A 14,238-nucleotide genomic window follows, 5' to 3' on the forward strand; every position below is an offset into this window, starting at 1 on the left:
TGGCCTGCTAGTGACCCTCAAAAACATTTGGAGCAAGGGCCTGCTGATCTCACCATCTAAAACATTATGGGTGAGGGCCTGCTGCCACTTTGGTGACTCTAGATAAGCTTGGCCCGATCGCACGTCCCCGTGATGGCGACGATCCATTCGGATGTCTGCCCTCTCAATTTTCGATGTTATTTTCAGAGTGAACCACAGTGACCATGGGTAACGAGGAATCAGGGATTTATTCCGGAGAGGGAGCCTGAGAAGCAGCTAAGGCTACCACTTTAAAGCAAGGCAGCATGCGCGCAAATTACCTATTAGGTATAATTAGGTGAGGGCCTGCAGGTGAGCTGACCCTGTAAGAGATTGTAGGTGAGGGCCTGCTGGTGTGCTGACCCTCGAAAAAATTATATGCGAGGGCCTTCTGGTGAGGTGACCCTGTAAAACGTTATATGCGCAGGGCATTATATGCGACAAATAGGCATGTTGATATAAAGGAAGAGGAGGAGGAGTATGAGAAAAGGAAGATTCAACCATATACTCTTGTTTGTGGTAAAAGGGGTGCATGGGAATACAGTGTATTCAGTACATTATAAACAACACATAAAAAGGGCCTTTATGTTTATCAGCTTTCCTCTGGTGGAGTCAAAAAGTCAGGGTCAATCCAGGCCTTGTTCATTTTTATAAGAGTCAACCTGTCAGCATTTTCAGTTGACAGGCGGATACGCTTATCTGTTATTTCAAATAATTTAGACAGCACTCCAGTATGCGGTTAATGCTTTTTATTTGCCGGCCCGGCCCTCCATGCATTCATGCACGCAACTAGCCTGATGAAGGGCATGTGTTTTTGCCCGAAACGTTGCCTCAGTTCCTAAAAAAGGACCCTTATGTCCGGCAAATAAAAAGCATTAACCGCATACTGGAGTGCTGTCTAAATTATTTGAAATATTTACTAGTTCCGCGAGGTGGAGCAAGGAACGCACCTAGACGTGCACCCTAAACCTATCAGCCTCAGATAGAGTGCCGTGATCAACACGTGATTTTTACGCTTATCTGTTATAATGCCACCAGCAGCACTAAATACCCACTCAGACAAAACGCTGGCTGCAGGGCAGGCCAGCACCTCCAAGGCGTAGAGCGCCATTTCGTGCCACGTGTTCAGTAGTGTTGAGCGCGAATATTCAAATATCCAATTTTTTTTTGCGAATATCGGCACTTCGCTAATTCGCAAATATTTTGAATATAGTGCTATAAATTCGCTATTTCGAATATTAAGTTTTTTTGTTGTTATATTTTTTTCTTTCCCACTTCCCAAAAGCAGTTCTTACCTGTACTTAGGATTTCTGGCTTCCTGGCTTCTCCAGTCAGTGCCCGTTGCCCCTTCTGCCGACTTCCGTGCTCATGGAGTGTCCCCATCACCATGGGAACGTCTCCATACTAGAATGTACTGTCGGATTTGAGAATTACGTTGAAATCGCAATGCGATTAATCTAACTTGAAGTAATCGCATTGCGATTTCAACTTAGCACTGCTATATTCCATATTCGTTAATTCTAGCCTAATATGTAATATAGCAGTGCTAAAGTTGTAATCGCAATGCGATTAATATAACTTGAATTAATCGCATTGCAATTTCAACTTAGACCTGGTTTACTATGGTTTGCTTGGTAGAATTAGCGAAGATGACGAATATGACGAATGTATTCGTCATATTCCTCAAAACGAAGATAACGAAGTATTCTCCATCTTCGTTTTAGCTCCATATTCGTCAACTTTGCTCATTCTAGCAATCAAATAGGAAAGTTGACTATAGAGACAGCTGTGTTTAAATCGCTATGCGATTATATTACTTTGCTTTTTTTTAAATAAATAGATAATTATTATAATTATTCTATTTATAAAAAAAATAAAAAAGTAATATAATCGCATAGCGAATTAAACACAGCTGTTTCTATAGTCAACTTTCCTATTTGATTGCTAGAATTAGCAAAGTTGACGAATAGGTAGCTAAAACGAAGATGGAGAATACTTTGTTATCTTCGTTTTGAGGAATATGACGAATACATTTGTCATATTCGTCATCTTCGCTAATTCTAGATATCAAACCAATAGGAAAGTAGCCTTAAGTTACAATCGCAATACGCGATTATTTAAATCGCATATTAGTCGCGATAACTAGAATAATGACGAATATTCGATTTCGACGAATATGAAACGAATATTCTAGCGAATATTCGTGAATTTCGTCAAAACCGAATATGGCACCTCCCGCTCATCACTAGTGTCCAGCTTGGACACCCAGTAGTTGTAAGGCACTGAGGGATCATTAAGGACGCTGACACGGTCTGCTATGTACTCCTTCCCCATCTTCCAAAATGTTTCCCTCCTTGTGACACTAGGCCGCGCATCAGGGTGAGGGTGCTGGCGGGGTGTCATGAAACTGTCCCAGGCTTTGGAGAGTGTTTCCCTGCCTCTGTTGGAACTGCTATGTGTTTCCCCTGTCTACCCTCCTCAGCTGGCCAAGGAACTACGGACTCTGCCACCAGCGTTGTCAGATGGAAATTTTCTGAGCAATTTTTTAACAAGGATATTCTGGTATTGCACCGTTTTGCTCGTCCTCTCCACTTGAGGAATGAGAGATGAGAAGTTCTCTTTGTAGAGAGGGTCAAAAAGGGTGAACAACCAGTTTTCCGTGTTGTCTAAAATGTGTATAAATCGCGGGTCGCTGGAAAGGCAGCCTAACATAAAGTCAGCCATGTGTGCCAGAGTACCAACAGGCAAGACTTCGCTGTCGTCATCAGGAGGATCACTCTTAATCTCCTCATTCTCTTCATCCTCTTCTGCCTACCCACACTGAACAGATGGAATTAAACTTCCATGGGTACTACCCTCTGTAGCGGAGGCAACCGTCTCCTGCTCCTCCTCCTCACCCTGTGTAATGTCTTCCCCCATTTCCACCTCTTCCACATGCAGAGCGTCGTCTTTAATTGTGAGCAGCGAGCGTTTGAGTAGACACAGAAGTGGGATGGTTATGCTGATAATAGCGTTATCGCCGCTCACCTTCTGTGTTGATTCCTCAAAGTTTCTTAAAACCTCACGGAGGTCAGACATCCATGCCCACTCCTCGCTTGTGAATAGCGGAAGCTGACTGGAAAGGCGATGACTATGTTGTAACTGGTATTCCACTACTGCCCTCTGCTGCTTACAAAGCATGGCCAACATGTGAAACGTCGAGTTCCAACGCGTGCTCACGTCGCACAACAGCATTGACAGACCGGCTGAAGCTGTCAATGACTTGCGAAAATGTGCACACACCTGGCGCACCTTCACCAGTAGCTCAGGCAAATTGGGGTAGGTTTTGAGATATCATTGAACCAATAAGTTTAAGAGGTGGGCTAATCATGGGATGTGTGTGAGCTTGTCGAGCTCCAAAGCCGCCACCAAGTTACGGCCATTATCAGACACAACCATGCCTGGTTCTAGGTTGAGTCGCGAGAGCCACAGCTCAGTCTGGTCTCCTATCCCCTGCCACAGCTCTGCAGCGGTGTTCTGTTTGTCCCCTAAACATATCAGCTTCAGCACGGCCTGTTGCCGCTTCCCCACTGCAGTGCTACACTGCTTCCAGCTACCGACTGATGACTGACTGGTGCTGCACGTGGATAATTCGGAGGTGGAAGTGGAGGAGGAGGCGTAGGAGGAGAAGTGGGGATTGGAGCCACTAACGTAGGTGCTGGCGGAAACCCTGATCGATGTATGCCCCGCAATCCTTGGCGTCAGTAGCACCAGTGCTATCCCAGGGTACGACACGCTCCCTGCCTCCACAACATTCAACCAGTGTGCCTTCAGGGAAATGTAGCATCCCTGGCCAAATGCACTTGTCCATGTGTCTGTGGTTAAGTGGACCTTCCCAGTAACTGCGCTGGTCAGGGCAGGTGTGATGTTACGGTACACATGTTGGTGTAAGGCGGGCACGGCGCACTTTGATAGTGGCGATTGGGGACTGTGTAACACGGGAAGGCCGCCGACATCAGTCTGTGGAAGACCTCAGTGTCCACAAACCTAAATGGCAACCTTTCCAGGGCCGGTTATTTGGAAAGCTGCACATTTAGTGCTATGGCCTGTAGGTGGGTGGCTGGTTAATTGCTTTTCCGTTCAAATGCCTGGGGTAAGGACATTTGGACGCTGAGGTGGGACACGGAAGTGGTCCAGGTGCAGGGCGGGAGGCATCCAGGCCGGCGTCTTGGACAGGAGATTGGCCAGCACGTAGCACCAGGGAAGAGGAGGCAGTGGTGTGACCCGCAGACACAGATTGTGGACCCAGGCTTATGGCCCACCTATTATGGTGCTTTGATGCCATGTGGCGGATCATGCTGGTGGTGGTGAGGTTGCTAGTGTTCACTCCCCTGATCATTTTTGTATGGCACAGGTTGCAAATTACTATTCTTTTGTCATCTGCACTTTCCTTAAAAAAGCCTCAGACTGCAGAACACCTACACCTTACCAAGGGAGATTTCAGCAAGGTGATGCTCCGTGGAACAGTTGCGGGCCTGTTTGGTGTGACCTACCTTCTCCCTTTTGCCACCCTACTGCCTCTTCCAGCCTGTTGCAGATCCCATCCCCCACTCTGTACTGCTGTCCTCGCTCGGCTTTCCACCTTCCCAGGTTGGGTCAGTGACTTTATCGTCCACCACCTCCTCTTCCACTTCCTCACTCTGCTCATCCTCCTGACTTGTTGACCTAACCACAACCTCACTGATTGACAACTGTGTCTCATCCTCTTCCTCAACCTCTTGAGACAGTAATTGCTGTTAAGTTATTGGCAACTGTGTCTCATCATCATCCACCTCATTAAACAGTAATTGCCAATCCCCACCATCATCTTCTTGTGACTGTGGATGCTCAAGAGTTTGGGAATTAGGGCACAAGATCTGTCCCTCTTCAAGCGTGCTTGGCTAGAGGGCCAAATCAAAGAATGGCGAGGAAAAGAGGCCCTCGGAATATCCGAGTGTGGGATCACTTGCTTGGCTCAACTGTCCATGGTGGGAGGAAAGAGTATGAAGACGGGACTTGGTGGAAGTCAAGATGGTGCTTAACTGACTGGAAGCATTATCTGCTGCAATCCAACCGACCACCTGGTCGCACTGGTCTGACTTCAAGAGTGGTGTCCTGCGCCGCCCTGCAAACTGGGACATGAAGCTAGGTATCGTGGATGACTGTCTTTCTTTTGCTCTGGCAGCAGGCACAGTTTTAGTGCGCCCAGGGCCATGGCTTATGCGTGCACTATCAGCATCACAGCCACTTCCCTGTTCCTTACTGCTCGCCTTTTTCATTTTAAATGTGATAAATGCTTGAAAGTCTATCACACGTACAGTAATGTAGGAATTGCAAGTGTATGCACAAAAAAATTTAAAAAAGGTATTTGGGATGTGGAAACATCACACAGGAGATATAGCGTTACAGCACTTTCAATCAACACAACACAATCAATAGAGAAGAAACGCCCAAATGGAGAGGGTACGAAGAAGAAAAATCCCCAATGGTCAATCAGTGTTCACAAATGGAAGATTAGGGGTATCTAATGTCCTTTCATCTTGACATCACCGGACATAGCAAGATCACAGTTCTACAGGTATCAAATTATGTTAGCTAGAGGGATGCATAAATAAGAACAGTTAAAAACAGTATCATATACAGTGGGATGCGAAAGTTTGGGCAACCTTGTTAATCGTCATGATTTTCCTGTATAAATGGTTGGTTGTTACGATAAAAAATGTCAGTTAAATATATCATATAGGAGACACACACAGTGATATTTGAGAAGTGAAATGAAGTTTATTGGATTTACAGAAAGTGTGTGATAATTGTTTAAACAAAATTAGGCAGGTGCATAAATTTGGGCACTGTTGTCATTTTATTGATTCCAAAACCTTTAGAACTAATAATTGAACTCAAATTGGCTTGGTAAGCTCAGTGACCCCTGACCTACATACACAGGTGAATCCAATTACGAGAAAGAGTATTTAAGGGGGTCAATTGTAAGTTTCCCTCCTCTTTTAATTTTCTCTGAAGAGTAGCAACATGGGGGTCTCAAAACAACTCTTAAATGACCTGAAGACAAAGATTGTTCACCATCATGGTTTAGGGGAAGGATACAGAAAGCTGTCTCAGAGATTTGCGCTGTCTGTTTCCACGGTTAGGAACATATTGAGGAAATGGAAGACCACAGGCTCAGTTCAAGTTAAGGCTCGAAGTGGCAGACCAAGAAACATCTCTGATAGACAGAAGCGACGAATGGTGAGAACAGTCAGAGTCAACCCACAGACCAGACCCAAAGACCTATAAAATCATCTTGCTGCAGATGGAGTCACTGTGCATCGTTCAACCATTTGGCGCACTTTACACAAGGAGATGCTGTATGCGAGAGTGATGCAGAGGAAGCCTTTTCTCCGCCCACAGCACAAAAAATGCCGCTTGAGGTGGGCTAAAGCACATTTGGACAAGCCAGCTTCATTTTGGAATAAGGTGCTGTGGACGGATGAAACTAAAATTTAGTTATTTGGCCATAACAAAGGGCGTTATGCATGGAGGAAAAAGAACACAGCATTCCAAGAAAAACACCTGCTACCTACAGTAACATATGGTGGTGGTTCCATCATGCTGTGGGGCTGTATGGCCAGTGCATGGACTGGGAATCTTGTCAAAGTTGAGGGACGCATGGATTCCACTCAGTATCAGCAGATTCTGGAGACCAATGTCCAGGAATCAGTGACAAAGCTGAAGCTGCGTCGGGGCTGGATCTTTCAACAAGACAACGACCCTAAACACTGCTCAAAATCCACTAAGGCATTTATGCAGAGGAACAAGTACAACGTTCTGGAATGGCCATCTCAGTCCCCAGACCTGAATATAAATGAAAATCTGTGGTGTGACTTAAAGAGAGCTGTCCTTGCTCGGAAGCCATCAAACCTGAATGAACTAAAGATGTTTTGTAAAGAGGAATGGTCCAAAACACCTTTAACCAGAATCCAGACTCTCATTGGAACCTACAGGAAGCGTTTAGAGGCTGTAATTTCTGCAAAAGGAGGATCTACTAAATATTGATTTCATTAGTTTTTTGTGGTGCCCAAATGTATGCACTTGCCTAATTTTTTTTAAACAATTATAGCACACTTTCTGTAAATCCAGTAAACTTCATTTCACTTATCAAATATCACTGTGTGTGTCTCCTATATGATATATTTAACTGACTTTTTTATCGTAACAACCAACCATTTATACAGGAAAATCATGACGATTAACAAGGTTGCCCAAACTTTCGCATCCCACTGTATATGTAGAAAATAAAAAAATTTATAATAAAAACACAACTGTTAAAATGCCGGGCCATGACCCCGGAGGGGCGACCACACCAAGAGCCATGCACGGTCACATGAAATACACAGGGGGATGCTCAATATCTATAGATTACAAAAACGGTGCAAAACTATTGCCCTATAAGTCTGAACGGAGTGACTGTATTATGAACACAGATCCACTTAGTTTCTTTTTGGCTCAAGATTTTTTTTCCAATCTCCGCCTCTAAGGGAAATGGTCACCCGATCAATTCCCCTAAAGCGCAAAAGGGATCCATCTGAATTATATTTGTCCTTGAAATGTCTGGCCACTGTCTGCAGCTGTGTAAAATCATCCTTAGCCTTTGCTGCTTCTTTTGCAAGTATATGTTCCCTAATCCTTCTCCTAAACTGTCTAGATGTCAAGCCGACATAGATAGGACTACATGGGCAAATCGCCCAATAGACTACCCCAATTGTAGTACAAGTGATGAGGTGCGTGATCTTGAATTCTCTGTCATGAGTGGAATTCCAGAAATTTGTAGCCATCTCCATGTTGGCACAAGCCACGCATTTACCGCACTCTTTGTTTCCCCAGGGAATACCCTTGGTACCAAAGAGGCCAGGTTCTTTCCGAACATAGTGGCGCTGGACCAATTGGTCACGGAGGTTCCTAGCTCGCCCATATGTGATGGATGGATACCGTTGTAGAAATTGTTGCAACTGCGGTTCGATCATAAGGATCTCCTAGTATTTGTTAATGGCAGAATGTACTTCCTTCCACTTTTTATTAAATCCGGTGATGAATCGTATATCATCTGTGTCTTGTCTCCGGATCACCGGATTTAAAAAAAAATGAAAGTGGCTTGTGCCAAAATGGAGAAGGCTACAAATTTCTGGAATTCCACTCATGACAGAGAATTCAAGATCACGCACCCCATCACTTGTACTACAATTGGGGTAGACTATTGGCCGATTTGCCCATGTAGCCTTATCTATGTCGTCTTGACATCTAGACAGTTTAGGAGAAGGATTAAGCAGCAAAGGATAAGGATGATTTTGTAATCTATAGATATTGAGCATCCCCCTATGTATTTCATGTGACCGTGCCTGGCTCTTGGTGTGGTCGCCCCTCCGGGGCCATGGCCCGGCATTTTAACAGTTGTGTTTTTAATATTTAATTTTTGATTTTCAATATATATATGATACTGTTTTTAACTGTTCTTATTTATGCATCCCTCTAGCTAACATCATTCGATACCTGTAGCACTGTGGTCTTTCTATGTCTGGAGATGTCAAGATGAAAGGACATTAGATACCCCTAATCTTCCAGTTATGAACACTGATTGACCATTGGGGAATTTTCTCCTTCATACCCTCTCCATTTGGGCCTTTCTTCTTTATTGATTATTGATCATTTTTTAGATCTGCACGAAAGGTGCTGTAACGCTACTAGGGACTGTCACGATTAACGCTGTTTTTAGCTCTTGAATGCAGGAATATACATATGCATTTGGATATATATTTGAATTGGGTTTCCTATATAGGTTTATAGCATGTCACGTTGCACTTTGCACTTTTGCACTTAGCACTTTGCACCTAATCACGGTTATATAACTCCTTTTTTATTTTATCACTCACTCTTTTTCTTTTCACTGTTACTTACCTGGAAGGCTTTCATTATATTGTGCTCCTATTAATATGTGCATCTTTTTGATTATGTTTTTATGCACTGGTATATGCTGCTATTCGTTTATGAGATTCACATATATGCTTATTTATTTATGTATTTATATAGGATATTATATTATATATTATTAGCATTAAGACGGTAGTATAACTTATTTATATGAATTATGGTAATCACTAATATACCTATACGGACCCATGGGGGGATATTTGGGGTGCCTTGAGCTGGGTAGACGGCACTCTTTTAATGTATATGCTGGTTTCTCTGTTTCCTGGTTCGGCCACTGTATATGAGTACAATAAGGGCAGCGGTGCCCATAATTAAGATTGCGAACACGCACCCTCTAGCCGCTCCACTCCCCTCGCATGTGCAGTTGGTTGGTGAGAGTGGTCCGACTGCTCTTTCGTGTGGTCTCTCGCGTGACTCTCCGAACCTATTGTCGGCCGGCGTCGTGAAGTCACGTGATGGACACACGTGATCGGGAGTCCGAGATTGGGTACAATCCCGCGAGATGCAGGTATCCACACTGATGGGTTAGGACAGTCAATCTAGTTATAGGCCACAGGTGCGCTGCGCTAATTGCCCATTGTGATAGGAGTAAGGAGGGTATATAGGGGATGTTGGCTAGATGAGAGGGATGCGTCCCCATGTAGAAGCAGAGGCGAAACGCGCGTCGGGGTCAGTCACCTCCTAACACCCCTGCTACTTACTATCCTGTGTCATGTAAGTGTTACATCTTGTGCTTTAATCATAGCTCCTGTGTTCCTTGCTGCTTATTTAAGCGTGCATGGATGACTGAATTTACATTTATGCATGCTAGGAGTTGTGCTTTTACAGTGTAGAGGTCATATTGTTATCATGCACTGAGCTCCTGTGTGATAGAACATATGGAAGGGAGCTATGATGACTTCAGACATTGTATTACTGTCGCGGCTGAGGATGGGGAAAACCCTCAGCCGTGCGGTATCAGCAGATGGATGGTCAGAGCATGGCCAGGACAGGAATCAGGGAGCAGGTCACCTCCTAACAATCCTTAATTCTGACCCTGTCTCCTAGCCTGTATGAGCCGACCCTGATGGTAGGAGGGCTCATACTCCGGAACCTGTTATTCCTGCTAGCCCTCAGGGTGGCCCTGGACTAGGAGCTGGGTAAGACTACCTGTTCCTCCTAGATACGGACGAACAGGCGTCTCACTGGCCAATAGCCCAAAGTAGCCACACCCACACTCAGAAGCACCCAGTGAACACACACACAGAAAGGAGTTAACCCTTCAAACACAAGGCAAGGGAAGACGGCCACTTAAAGGGGAAGTACACACATAAACACACACTTCAACTGTTGCCGCGGGCAACGGTATGCAAGGCAACCATGTCCTGGGGATCAGCTATAGGGCTGAGACACTGCCACCATATGCACACAACACCACACGTTGCCACGGACAACCAAGTGAAGGAAAGTGTCACAAAACATACCATAGGCCGTGAAACTTACATGTTTTTTTCTGGATATTGGGGATAGTGCAATAATACTATTGCCATTGAGCATAGATTTATAAACATTGCACTTCCGCCAGTAGGAGTGACATAAGGAGGTGACCTGTTTTTGTGTCGCAGTATGGTCCTGCAATCACTGCCATGTATATGTCCACAATTATGTTTTTATAATTATCATTGAAATAATAAAGGTTGTTGTTATAATACATGTGTATGTTTTAGTTGATTTATTGCATGTTGACACATGTTAAACTACTGGTGTTTTTGCTAATATCAGTGTTTCTGGTATTTGAGATAAGGAGACATTATACAGGAGAGGTACCACCGGTAATGTCACTGTCCAAAGCGTCTACGTAAAAAGTACACTGTATGTCACAGATAAAGTTTTAGGCGCACACTTTACACAGGAGATGTGGCGCAGCTAATGTCACTGTCCTCAGTGGACACCGTGTATTAAAAAAGTACACTTGATGTCACAGATATTTTAGGGATGCGCACACTTTACACAGGAGATGTGGCACGGATAATTTAACTGTCCGCAGCGGACACCGTCTACAGAAAAAGTACACTCTGGATGTCACTGATATTTTAGGGATGTGCACACTTTACACTGTATATATGGCACATCTAATCTCACTGTCCGCAGCAGACACCGTCTATTCAAAAAGTACTCTGGATGTCACTGATAACTTAGGGATGCGCACACTTTACACAGATGATGTGGCGCGGATAATTTAACTGTATGCAAGGGACACCGTCCACGGAAAAAGTACACTCTGGATGTCACTGATATTTTAGGGATGCGCACACTTTACACAGATGATGTGGCGCGGATAATTCAACTGTCCGCGGCAGCCTATTAGACGCTATTTAGTGTAAGATGTGCTAAAAATATATATTGCTGCTGTCACACACAATAGTCCTTAAAAGGACTTTTGGGTCTATGAATAGTTTTTGTAATAAAAATCTTCCAATAACACTCCCTACACTGTCTTTCCCTTCCTATGCTCAGCTCTCCCTGACTAAGACTGAGCCAAACACGTGTCATGGGGTGCTTTATAGCACTCGATGACGCGTTCCGGGCCAGCCAATCACTGTAAGGCCAGTAGCCAACATGGCTATGGCATTACAGTGCGCTCCAGTACCTCCCTGCACGTTTATTGGCTGCGTAGAAGCCAAGAAACGTGCGGTGAGGAGACTCAAGCATTGAGTCGGTGAGGAGACTCAAGCATGTGCAGAGCATCGAGATGCTCGAGCCGAACAGGTGTTCGGCCGAGCATGCTCGATCATCACTAGTTGCTTGCTCCATCAGCATCACATCAAGAAGAGAATATCTTCATGTTATTTCACCACATGTAGTGACCCAAAAGCCACTGCTGATAATCGGTTTTGAAAATGTCAAATTAGGTATAACACTATGTTATGCGACTGTTATGTAACTCATTGCTGAAACAGGGGGGTTCACTCCAGACTCCTCTTCTTATTATGTGTTAGTAGAGAGTCTATGATTAGCCGGTGAATGTGAGTGGCCTGCAAGTATCTATATCCAGATCTTGTGACCAGTGAGGAACTCCTGAAACCTACCAGAGAGAAGAAAATAAATATTATTCAAAAGGTTAAATAGCCATATTGTAGGGTGCGAGGAAATAGACTGTGGAGGTAACGCTCATTTGTTGCCTATTGAACAGTGTGCCTCTTCCTCACTTCCCTGCCGCAGGGGAGTTCTGGAGCCTCTTTGGGCATCTGCCCATTCTCAAGGAAATCAGACTAGATGGGAGTCAGAGAGAGCCTTTTTTTAATTTTTCAATTTTTAGTGATATTATACAGTGTTTTGTATTACTTTTAGTATTATTATTTATATCAGGTTGAAAAGAATGATTAGTTCGACAGCCAATTTTTTTCTCTTCAGTGATATAATTGAATCAGCTTTTCCAAGTATTTGCTTCACAAGAAATATTGGAGACAGGGGGAGGAATAGTTACACGAGTGTGAATAGTTTGCTGCAAAACTCGTGGAAGACATCCTCTAGTGTTTCTAAGAAGCTGACTTATTTTAGAGGAATGCATTGTGCCTGAGGCAACCATTCTGTGTTAAATAACATCTTCTCTTCAGAGGTCTTTATTTAGGACTCTGATAATTTTACAGACATGGTGATACACCGGGTACATTTATTTACTGGGATTGTCATTAGCTTTCAAGGAGTCACAGCAGGAACATGACTTTCATAGACTGGGATATTGGTGAATAAGAATGGTTGATTTGCCCTTGACCAGTAGTCATCATCCTAATCTCTTTGCTATGAGCCATCCAAATTGTGATGGTGCCAGAGAGAAACAGATCAGTTGGCAGGGCATGCTGCTGACTGCCATCACTGCCCTTGCAATCGTCACCTACGTCCTTCACCCCTGTAATTATGGATATACCAAATATATGCTATTTGTTTTGTTTTACTGTTTTACTAATTCACTTCTATGGGGCCTGCGTTGCGTGAAAAACGCACAAAATAGAGCTTGCTGCAATTTTCACGCAATGCACAAGTGATGCGTGAAAATCACCGCTCATGTGCACAGCCTCATAGAAATGAATGGGTCCAGATTCAGTGCGGGTGCAATACGTTCACCTCACACATTGCACCCGCGCGGAAAACTCGCCCATGTGAAAGGGGCCTAAGCGGTGGCTGGAGGGCCTCTGTGAACAGTGCATTAGTGGTCAGAGTTCAGCTGTGTGGAGAATAAGTGGTGGCTGAAGGACCTCTGTAATTAGTGCATTAGTGATCAGAGCTCAGCTGTGGAGAAAATAGGAGGTGGCTTTAGGACCTCTGTGATCTGAGCATTAGTGGTCAGAGCTCTCCTGTGAAGAAAACGAGTGATGGCTGAAGGACCTCTGTGATCGGAGTATTAGTGGTCAGAGCTCTCCTGTGAAGAGAACGAGTGATGGCTGAAGGACCTCTGTGATCGGAGTATTAGTGGTCAGAGCTCTCCTGTGAAGAGAATAACTGGTGGCTGAAGGACCTCTGTGTTCAGAGAATTAGTGGTCAGAGCTCAGCTGTGGAGAGTGGATGAAGGACCCATAATGATGGATACGAGGGGGCGTAGGTCATGTGCTGCGCTGCTTGCATGTAGCAGAACAAAGTAGGTAAGTGAGCCAGGTAAGTGCTGGGTGCTGTAGTTCTCTCACTTACACCCCTCCTTTAGTATTCTCTAAGAGCCCTTATTAACAGCTTGGACATTTTGGGAGTTGTAGTTCTATTGCACGGAGCTCCCGAGGAGCCAGTGCAGAGGATGGGAGTGGTCTTGGTATATGACACTATAATGTACATTTGCCATATGCTTTGCCCTATGCAGTGAGGCAGTACTGCACAGCAGTATGATAAATGCTCTTGGCATGACCATTAAGTGTCCTATTGCTGTGGAGATCCTTCTCCATGACTGTAGAGCATTCCACTGCTCGCTGGTCATGGTCTGGCCCTATTACAGAGTTTGTATCAGGGCCCATAAGCTTCAAGCAGGGGCCTAGCTATATGGGGTACAGAGGTAGCAGTACCTACCAGTCTAATGAGCCTGAGGACTGGGAGGCCCAAAACTCCCTCTGCCACATAAGAAGACATCAGCATTATGGAAAGCACATGGTAGTTAAGGGGCCCTGTTACAGATTTTGTACTGGAGCCTAGGATCTTCATGTTACACATCCAGTAAAACCTATAGGCATGTCCCTATCCGCCTTTGCTTTACTCAGTCAA

The sequence above is a fragment of the Bufo gargarizans genome, chromosome 4, assembly GCF_014858855.1.
Source record: "Bufo gargarizans isolate SCDJY-AF-19 chromosome 4, ASM1485885v1, whole genome shotgun sequence".
In the NCBI taxonomy this organism is placed as follows: Eukaryota; Metazoa; Chordata; class Amphibia; order Anura; family Bufonidae; genus Bufo; species Bufo gargarizans.